Below are 10,580 nucleotides of genomic sequence, written 5' to 3' on the forward strand. Positions count from 1 at the left end.
AGCCCAGGAGTGAAGACACCATAGGAGCCCAAATGCATCTTGTGCTCCCTGTGGGATCACAGGTTCCCTAGCTGCACACAACCAAAAGCAGTAAAGATTCTCCATGATCAGGTATTTTCCAGGGTCAGTCTTTAACTTACTGCCTTCAGCCCACTGACGGAGGGAGGTCCAGTCTCTCAACCTGGGGGCTGCTTAAGAGGGCATTCTGAGCCCCAAGAGCACAAGCTACCAGGATTGGGACCAGCATTCAAGAGAAACAGATTCTGTAAGAAGGGAAGAGAGAGCTGCATACACATAGGGACAAACTCGTATCTCCAGCTCAGCAGGGAAAGAACATTTCCTTACATTCAGCAGGGTTGATTTCTCCCTAACAACCACAGCTCCCTCTGTCTACTGGGACACTCCACCCTAAATGCCCATTTGGACATAGGACAGCCATCCACTTAGACTCTGAAGCTAGCCCTGCTGCCTTGGGATAAAGAGGAGTTTCAATGCCCCTTGAGGTCAGAAGGGACACACTCAGCACACAGTCCTCCTGATTGAGCCAGGTGCCAGACTCCACCCTTCAGAGGACTCTGCAGATAGGCAGGGGCTGTAAGAGGCAGCTGAGGAAACCAGTGACATGGTGGCATGAGCTGCGGTCAGGAAACCCCAGACAATCGCCTCAGAGACCCTCCCTGGTACCCTATTTTCCACCTCCAATTCAAGAGGTCCAACATTACCTCCCAGGGACTTCCATTTTTTTCCTCTATCGGAACTGCACCCAACATAGCTTTACCCTCGTTTTCCAGGTGAAGCTGCATCTGTTCTCTCTTCCCATCAGAATTGCCAACTAATGTGAGACCCCACCCCAGAATGAGAGTGCCACCCTTTAAACCTTTTCCTCCTTTGCACTCCACCTCCACCTAGAACACAGTAGGAGCTTAAGAAACACTAGCCTAATAAGTCAAGATTGACTGTATGATTTGTTTTCCAGGAAGTTCAGCTGAAAATTGTTTATTCTGCTCAATCCTTAAACAATTAAGCAATTTTATTCTTTGAAATACCTTAACAATAACTGAACAATAACTCAGCAAACTTGTGGTGCTAAAAAATCTGCCTGTATTCAGAAAAATCAAGGATGGCTTTCATTCAAAAAAAATCACTGAGTATTGTTATCAGCAAAGGACTGGAAATGAAAATGTCTATACATAAGGGATAGTCAAACTGTCAAACTATAACAGTCAGATTGCAGATATCTCCAAGATATACTGAGTGGAAAGTAAAATACAATGTGTCTCATCTACTTCTATTTGCATAAAAAATTTAGACATAAATATGCGCATATATGTATACATACATGCATATATGTGTGAAGTTTTTTGGGGGGGATATTTACCAAATGTCTATAAGCTGAAGAAACTATTAATGGTAGTCACCTTCCTGTAAAGGAAGTAACAGCAATAAGAGAAAGATGCTTCACTTTAAATAGCCTTTCGTACCTTCACCATTTAAGTTGACCTATTCAAAAAAATTAAATTAAAAATTCAAAGCAAACAATATGGGGAAAAGTAATTTTTAAAAATCTAGTTTAGGAAAGCAGAAAAAGAAACCCTCATTTAAAAATGGTTCTAGACAGCCTGTTGAGTCATCTGTAAACCAGGAAGACAAAACTGAGGAGTCTGGAGCCAGGGGGAGGCAGCACAGGTTGTGGGACAACCTTCAAGGGTGGCGTGGCCCCTCTGAGCCTCAGTTTCCTCATTTGGAAACAGCAATGTTGAGCCAGCTCTTAGAGCACTCAGGCCCTTTTCCCGCCTGGGAGAGGGGGTCTTCAGGTAGATACAGTCAGTTACATACTGAGCCAGTATGTAATTTTTTAGAAGGACATCCCTTACAAAGAGGGGAGCTCCCTTCCCTTGAGAGATAAAGCCCAAGTCCCTCTTCCCAGTGCCTCTGACTTCAGGAGCTGAAAATACACTGGGACATGCCCTTCCCTCTAAACACACCTGCTGCTCTGCCCCTCCCTTTCCCACATCCTTTCTGGACAGGCCCTGTGCCCATTTATGACAGAGTTGAAAAAGTTCCTTTTTTGTACTAATTATTTCCTGTCGGCCCCTCCTGTCTTTTATAGCTACAATTCACAAGACTCTGGGAAGACCCAGGAACAAGAGGTAGCTCCAAAATTTCAACATAATGAAAATATGTCACTGTTTTAAAATAACACGGCTCCTGCCCCATCTCCAAAACACACTTTCTAAAAGGCAGGTTGGGGGGCTGGGGATTTAGCTCAGCGGCAAAAGCGCCTGCCTGGCAAGCGCAAGGTCGTGAGTTCGGTTCCCGGTACCGGAGAAAAACCAAAAAAATAAATAAATAAATAAAAAATAAAAGGCAGGTTGATGGTGTGACTGGACACTGCCCATTCTTAGAAAGCCTCACTGCCTCTAGCAGAACTTGTCTAGCAGAACTTTGAAGGTGATGTTTTAAAATGTGGGTCCTGAGATCTCCCTGCCACCCAAACTTCTCTCCACCCCCACCTACGCCTTCCTCACACCTGCAAGTGGCTTTCCATTGCTTTTTCTCTGGAACTACAGAACACCAGAGCAGAAACAGGTTTTAGAAATAATTCAACTTTGTGTTACAGATGGGGAAACCAAGGCCTGGGAAAGCAAAATGGCTCTCTTGGGAATATAACATATGCCCACCACTTACCCGTGACAAAATCAGGTCTCACTACCCTTTGCATCCTCCCTAACTCAGTAGTTTTTCATGTATTCCTTCCAGAGCCCCAGCTGCTTGCCCTCACATTCCTATGGAGTTCTCCCAAGTAGCCCCATCCTCCCCGACACTGGCCCTCCCAAATCTCTACCCGCAGCTCCCTGAGCTGTCCAATATGGCAGCCATCAGCCTTGAGAGGTTGCTGGGCATTGAAATAGGACTAGGGTTCCATTTTAGATATACTAGGGAATAATATATTGGGTAAAATCTAGTTTATCCTTTTTTACAAGTTTTTAAAATGTAGCTGCTAGAAAATTTTAAATTGTATAGATGACCCAAATTAAATTCCTGTTAGAGTGTGCTGCTTCCCAGCTCAGCTCCCAAGCAGCACAACTAACCTGGCCCATCCTGCCCAACTCTGTGGCCACATACTCTCTGCTGCAAGATGCCCAGGTGCCCAGGTGCATAAGGGAGTAGTGTCCTCTTGCCAGTGATGGCTAGGTTAAGCTCCTGACTTTACTAAGTGTTTGTTCCCCTCCATATGAGGTAGGGAAGGAAAGAGGGAGGGGTCCTCCCTCTTCTGGTGTCATTACTTCTGGCCACGTATATTCCCAACATTGTTCTTGTAGACTGGGTTCTTAATCCACTGATTGGGGCAGCTTGGGAAGAAGCAGGAGGAACACAGCAAAGTCTTGGACCTTCTTTGGCACCAATCCTCAGTCTTTCCCCCATCTCCCTTCAGGTTAGGGTACAAATTTATAAAACACATGAGTACTGATGACTACCACATGTGGGTCTCTCACTGTTCATCACGTGCTTTTCTAAGGGCTTGTGTGTGTTGGTGCATCTCACTTTCCCGACCACCCTTATCAAGTTAGTATTATCACAGCTGCACAGACAAGGAAACCAAGGCCAACAGCAGTTAGGTAATGTGCCCAAAGTGACAAGAGAAAGAGGCTGAGCCTTGGGATTCAGGTCTGATTAGCTCCTACCCAGTGCCCCTCATCATCCCTCAACTTCTCAACCTATATACGCTCATCTGCAGCTGGGGATGGTGTCTGCCCAGAGGAGAGAGAGGCTTCAAATCCCAAGAATACACCTTCTTCTGGCCTAGCTTCTGATCCCTGGAGAAGTACCAGTTTGAAGAACCTTGCCGTGCCGCGGCTTGGGCTGCACCCCCACACTCCAGTCTCCACTCAGAGGCTCCACCCATGCCTTTCCTCCTGCATGGGTCCCTCTGCTTTCTGTCTCCAAGGAGTTCACAGCTTCTAGCTCTTTATATCAGGACTCTACCTAACCCTCATCTCCTCCCAAAACCCATCAAAACTAAGTCAGTTAATTGTTCCTGTGCTGCATTTCCTGCTCTTCCTCCCACTCCACAACCCAGCCCCCAGCCAAGCATTCTCTTATAAGTTTAATAAATGTCTCACCTCCCACAGGAAAGACTGTATATTTTATTCACTTAGCAAATTAATTCCCATGTCTCTCCATGTACCAGGTGCTCTTGCAGGCCCAAGAACATGGTAGTAAAATAGAGCAAGTCACCGGGCTTCTGAAGAAATGAGGGCTTCCCCTCCAAGAGTGGTGCTCTAAACATACAAATGGAATGACATGAGTTCATATTTCTACTTCTACTTCTCTTATTTTTAAGTCAAAGAATGATCAGCTAATGACTATCAATGGTTAAATAAGGTACAGTGTGTCACTTGAAGGGATGCTACACGTTTCCATTAATGCACTAGAATGCACTTACAACACTATGTACCTCTGTGCTTACCATGATGATGCAGAGAAGTGAGCAATGGGGAGCATGGCTCCAATCATACCCACAGTGAGCGGGAAAGGACAGCAGTTTCCCCTACTCAAAGTGCAGAAGTTGGAGCTGGGGATTTAGCTCAGCAGCACAGCACCTGCCTGGGAAGCGTGAGGTCGTGAGTTCGATTCCCAGTACCGGAAAAAAAAAAAAAAACAAAAAAACCCAAACAAACAAACAAAAAAACAAAGTACAGAAGTTAAAGCCATCTGAAATCTTTGCAGTAGGAGAAGAAACTCAAAGACTTTTTTTTTTTTCCAGTATCGATGATGCATAGTGGGAATGTGAGTGTCTGGTTGCCAAAGGAAACTTTCTGTTTAGTGGAAGATGGCATGGGTTTTAAAAGTTTGAGGAAACAATGCATATCACAGTTATATTTTATGTGTGTCCTTCTGTGCATATATGCAGGTTTGTCTGTATAGAAAAAAGACTGGAAGGAAATACTTTGAAATTAGAGTTCTGTAGCAGTTTTTGTTTTCATTTTATACTTTTCCACATTTTCCAATTTTTCTATCATGACTCTTACTGTTCTTGTAATCATAAAATAAGCAGTCAGTAAAGTGAATGCTAATAGTTTTTTAATTTCCTCATGAATCTGTTTTTATAGGCACCATTTCAGCAGGGTTTGGAAATCAGCAGGGTGTGAAACACGAGTGAAATTCCCCACTCCTGCAGGGCTGAGTGTACCCCCTGGCCCTGGGGAGAAACCTTCCCTGCATCCACGTTGGCAGACAGCTGTCCACAGCTGTGCTGAGGAGGCTGCCAATGAATGGCGCTGGTGGAAAAACACAACATTCCTGACTCTCCAAGGATGGCATTATGCTTGGAACTCTTGCCCACCAAAGAAGTAAATAAACAGAGGGAGGGGAGAGAGAGGAGACAGACTAGAAGAACTTCAGTCCTGGAAGTGGGCCAGTTGCCAGAACTCCTGAACTCAGAACATTTAACAAAAGACCCACACACATACCTAAACCAGCCTTGAGGATGGCTCTCCTGGGCTGTGCCCCTTGAATGCCACCTTCCCTTCTTTCCATGCACCAAAATATTCATGAAGTAGCTTTATTGCTGCCTCGAGGCTGAAGAGAGTCACAGGGCAGAGCCTCTGGCTGATTCACCTTCACACACTCTGACAGTACAAATTGGCATATTCACTCACCAGCTGTTTACTTGGGCTCTGCCATGTGCCCAGCACTGTGCTGAGGAAACAACAGGGGGCAAAACACAAAGTCTCTAGCCTCGTAGAGCTTACATTCTGATGCAGAAGAGAGACAATGAACAAGAGGAGAACCCGTAAAGAATATAGTGTACGGTGACATTTCAGTTGAGACCTAAATGACAAGAGGAAACTAGCTGGGGAGAATTGGAAGAAAGAGCATTTCAGACGAGAGAATGGCCTCATAAGAAACACAGGTGCTCCAAGCGTGCAAGAAAGAAGGAGTCACGAGTGTCGGGCGTGAGTCGGGGAGGTAGAGGGAGTGGTCTGACTTGTCTTCCTGAAAGAACCTCACACTGCCTGCTGTTGTGTGAGTCTGGACCAGACCACAGCAGACAAATAAACAGACTAAACGGCCCTGTGCAGAATCCAGGAAGCATGGCCCTAGCATCACTGTGATGTAGAGTGGCCGGTCAGCCTGACTTCAGGTGACTCCACTCCTGTCACAGTGTCTCTGGGTCCACCACCTCTTCTCCACTCTCTGCTGCTGTGTTCTTGTCCTCCCAACATCTCCTTCACAGTGCCCAGAGCAAGGTGACAGCAACAAACCCAACTGGACCACCGTCCACCCATCCACCCTCTTCAGCCTAATGGGTTCTGAAAACACAACTTGTACTCAGCCTTGTGCTGCACGCTCACAGGGAGAGAAGCAGCACACAAACCCTGTCCTCAAGGGCACAGGCTTGTGTGCCTGTGCCGGCCATACCACCCTTGTCCCAGCAACCCACCCACTTCTCCTCCCATTCAGGGCCTCCTACGCAAATCTTTCCCCCCTGGTAAAACCTGCTGGGAGCCCTATAAATGGTTCTGAGGAGCAGATCAATTCATACAGGAGGATCGAAGCAGAGAGACCAGCTCAGTGGAGTAGCTTCCTCCTTCCTGACAGCCCTTTCCTTCTCTACCCACCCAGGGGAAAATCTGTTCAGTCTCAGGAATGAAGTTGTAACCAGTAGCATGGCAGGTATTATTTACTCCAAGACAAAAGAGGACTTTGGTGTCAGTTTGAAGAGTGAGTGGGCAAGGGGGGCCAGCGGGAACAGCTCTCGAGTAGAACTGGGGAGGAGGGCCAGCCTCAAACTTCTCTATCAGCCCTACAACAAAGTGCCTCAGCTTTGCGTTAGAGGGAACCATGTCTAATTTGTCACTTTCAGAGTCTCCTGCACAAAAACTATTGTCAGCTGGGGGTGGTAGCACTTGTCTGTAATCCCAGCCACTTAGGAGGCTGAGGCACAAGGGTCAAAAGTTTGAGGTCTCTTGGGTAACTTAGCAAGACCCTGAGCCACAATAAAATAAATAAAAAGAGCCAGAGATTGAGCTCAGTGCTCCCTGGTTCAATCCCCAGTACTTGGAGGAGGAGAGGAACTCTTACCATTATTCAGAAAGACCAGTTGTGCTCACATTAGCAGCTTCTTAAATTCTGTCCTGGGGATTCTGAGGTCTGCCCCACTGTGCAGTAGGGTACAGCTGGAGAGAAGGTATATACACTGGCTGCAGGAAATTCTTGTATCTTAAATTACCCAGGGCAGCTGACATTCGAGGAAGCCCTACTGATCCTGATCCCTCAACACAGGTTGAGGTCCATGCCAGTGTGTATGGTAGCAGAGTTTTTCCCAGTGGGACACGGTCATCCTGGGGAGAAGACAGTGCCACTGATGGTTCCAGACCCTTGAGTCTCTTCTTCCCAGGAAGGAAAGAGCGATTATAAATAGCTTGGACTCCTTCAGCCCTTAAAAGGCACAGATCCCACACCCCCTCCCCAACCTCAACCAGCTGGTTCCTCAGCACCCAAGTTCCCACAGCCTGCTAGAAGAGGGAGGACAACTGCCCACCCTCATCAAGGGTAGGCAACATGAGGCCCTGAGAACTGGACTGTGATAAGCTGTAACTATGACCCTACCACCGCTCCATGCTCCTCTGTAACTGCAGTGTTGCAAAGAGATGAGGGTCCAGAAACATAACTAGGGAGTCACCTACACCCTGGTCAGCCCAGAAAGTCCAAGCCACGTGCTCAGTATGTTAATGCAGTGGAAGAAGTTCTAGGAAGACAGCTTGCCCTCACTCTGCCTCAGTTTCTCTATCTACAAGTTGAGCAAACAACTGAACCATATAGCTTGTGGGGAATGCTGATGAGATTAGCACATGACAGAAATGAAAAAAATCAAAACATAACACCATATTATCATTGGTACCAAACCTTGGTTCTTGTATAGGCCCCTAAGCATAGCTACCAGGACATCAACTCTTATCTGTTCAGGAGAGCAGAAGAATTATATTCAGTGGCACGGCATTAACCTTGAATTCTTGATATTTCATGTCCTTGAAAGCCATATAACTTACAAAATATTCTCCCTCGCAAGTCATTTCTGACTAATACAGATTGACACATACGACATATACCACACCCAGGGCTCTTTTCATTTAATAAGGTTCTGCTGGACTGTACATAACAGCATAGACAGAAGACTAAGCACTGCCTTACAACATTTGGCTTTGGGGAGAAAGTTATCTTAATCATTCTGTTTATCATTCTACTCCTTCCTCACCCTTCCCATACACACTGGTAAGAAACAAGTGGCTAAAATCTACATGGCTAACTCTCAGTTCTTTTTAATTAAGACACTTTGTTTGCTCAATAAAATACGGAGTAAAAAACATTTACTGAGAACCCACTCATTGATGCTTAATAGCTGTGTCAAATACTCGTAACAACATTTCTTCCAACACCCCCAGATAATTGCTCATCTCTCTCATTTGGTATCTACAACAGCACAGCGTTTGTGTCCAAGTGTAATTGATCCAAAATTGGGCTTGCTTTCAAAAATATCTGTAAAACCTAATTACCAGGAAAATAGAGTTCTGGCATCCTATGGAAAGCGGGTGCTTCAGTGAGACAAGATGCAAATTCGTCTTGGCTAATCAAGCTACATTATGTTACCAAAGGAATCTACAGGGTTTAGGGTTATGAGGGAGCAGGAAAAGTTGGGACAATGTCAGACTGGACTTCGCTGTGACAGACCTGATTTTGTTAAGCCGAGGACACAGGATAGGAAATACGCCCCACTAGCTGACAAAAGTGCATCTAGAAAGTACTAGATAAACCTATAATATGCTTGGGGTCTAGGAGTAGCATTTCTCATCTTAGACCCTACAGTGCCTTGCCCAGCTAACTCTTTCTACACTGGCTTGGGATACTAATGTCATTTCTAGTTTCCCTGGGCATCTCACCATTGAAGCAGGTCATCTTCCTTCCTCGTTCCTTTGTTAAATGAATGCTTCTAATATTTAAGCTCTCTTTCTGACCCTAAATTCTGTGATCTTGAAAGCAGGGAGCACTTTTTCTGTTTATGTACTTGTGGGGGCAGAGGACTAGAGAGTGTGAACAGCACCAAGGAGAATGAAAAATTGGGTATTTTCCAACTCTCACCCAGTTCTGTAACACCCAGGTAACAGACCTGCTCTAGGAATAATGATTTCTTTCAGCCCAGGACCTACCGGGGTGGTTCTATCTCGCTGCCCTGGTTTCGGCAAAGAGGACAGGGGCCAAGCCACCTACCTGTCCAAGCCTCCAAGCCTCTTCCCACTGGACATAACATATCTTCGTCTTTTAAGAGGTCGTCTCTTTCCACCCCTATCGCTCTTTCTGACCTAGAAACCCCAGAAACCCCATCCCTAGTCTTGCTAATAGTCCGCAGGGCTTGCCTGCGGGCAGCACATGCCACTCACCCCCAGCTCCGCCCTGCGCTATGGACGCGGGGCTTGGGTACAAGCCTCCACAGCTCTGTAGATTTCAAAGGTACGGGGAGCTGCTGCCTCGCTTTCTTTGGCTCCTCCTGGCCTTGCTTCCCAGTGAAATCAGACAAGCGGCCAGAATAACAAAGCAGCACAGAGGCCTGAGACAATTCGCTTTCAATCAAGCAAGAGATGCGCACGCGGTGAGCAGCGAAGACGCGCGCGGTTCCCGTGTGTGTCGCTATAAGAGACCTCGATCTGCCCCGCGCAGGCGACTAGTACCGGGCAAGGTTTGGCTTAACTTGACCGAGGCTTGCAGGAATTGTGTGCATACGCCCAGTTCCCTCAACTTCTCAGTTTGACAGCAACGAGGATCTTAGACCCGGTCTATGCGCTACCTGAGTACAAGACCACCATGCAGCCCTCAGGCCTCACTGCGGAAGTCCGGGATCAGTGCGTGTCCAACCCCTTTTCTAATCCTCAAGGAAAGACAGTGCGAGGTACGGGTGTCAAAGTCCCAGAAAACCAGCACTCCCCAAAACGCTCCCGCGCCTTCCCGGCAGAAGTGCGGTAAAACTTTTAGAAGAAACCACCTGTGGCTGCCAACAGTCCCGCCCCGCCCCGCCCGGGCCCGGAGGCGCCGCAGAGCCCCGGGCCGCACAAGCCCGCAGAAGTTCCCTTCCAGCCCCGCGCTCCACTTCGCTCCGGGCCGCGGTGCCAGCCAGGAGGCGCGGCGCCCGCTCGCTGGCTCGCTCTCCTCTGCTCTCCCCCCTCACTCCCTCCTTCTCCCTCCTCCCGCCTCCTCCGGTTGCATGGCTGCCGCACGGAGCCCCTGAATAGCCACCGCAGCCCCCCGCCTCCTGTCCAGCGAGCGGAGGGCGCCTCTGCCCCCGCCAGGGCCCCGGGGCGCGCGGACCGCCCGCCTCCTAGCAACGGCCCCGCGATCTCCCGGGCGCGGCGGATGCGCGACCGCCCTCTCGGCGCCCCGCGACCTCCCGACCCGCTTCTGCGACCGAGATGCTGGAGGGACCCCTAGCAGCCGGTGCCCGAGCCCGGCGAGCGAAGCCGCTCACCTTTGCGCGCCGCCGGCCCCGCGCGCCTCCCACACTTGGCCCCGGGCCGCGATCCTCG

The sequence above is a fragment of the Chinchilla lanigera genome, unplaced genomic scaffold (genome assembly GCF_000276665.1).
Source record: "Chinchilla lanigera isolate Chin_1 unplaced genomic scaffold, ChiLan1.0 scaffold00001, whole genome shotgun sequence".
Lineage (NCBI taxonomy): Eukaryota > Metazoa > Chordata > Mammalia > Rodentia > Chinchillidae > Chinchilla > Chinchilla lanigera.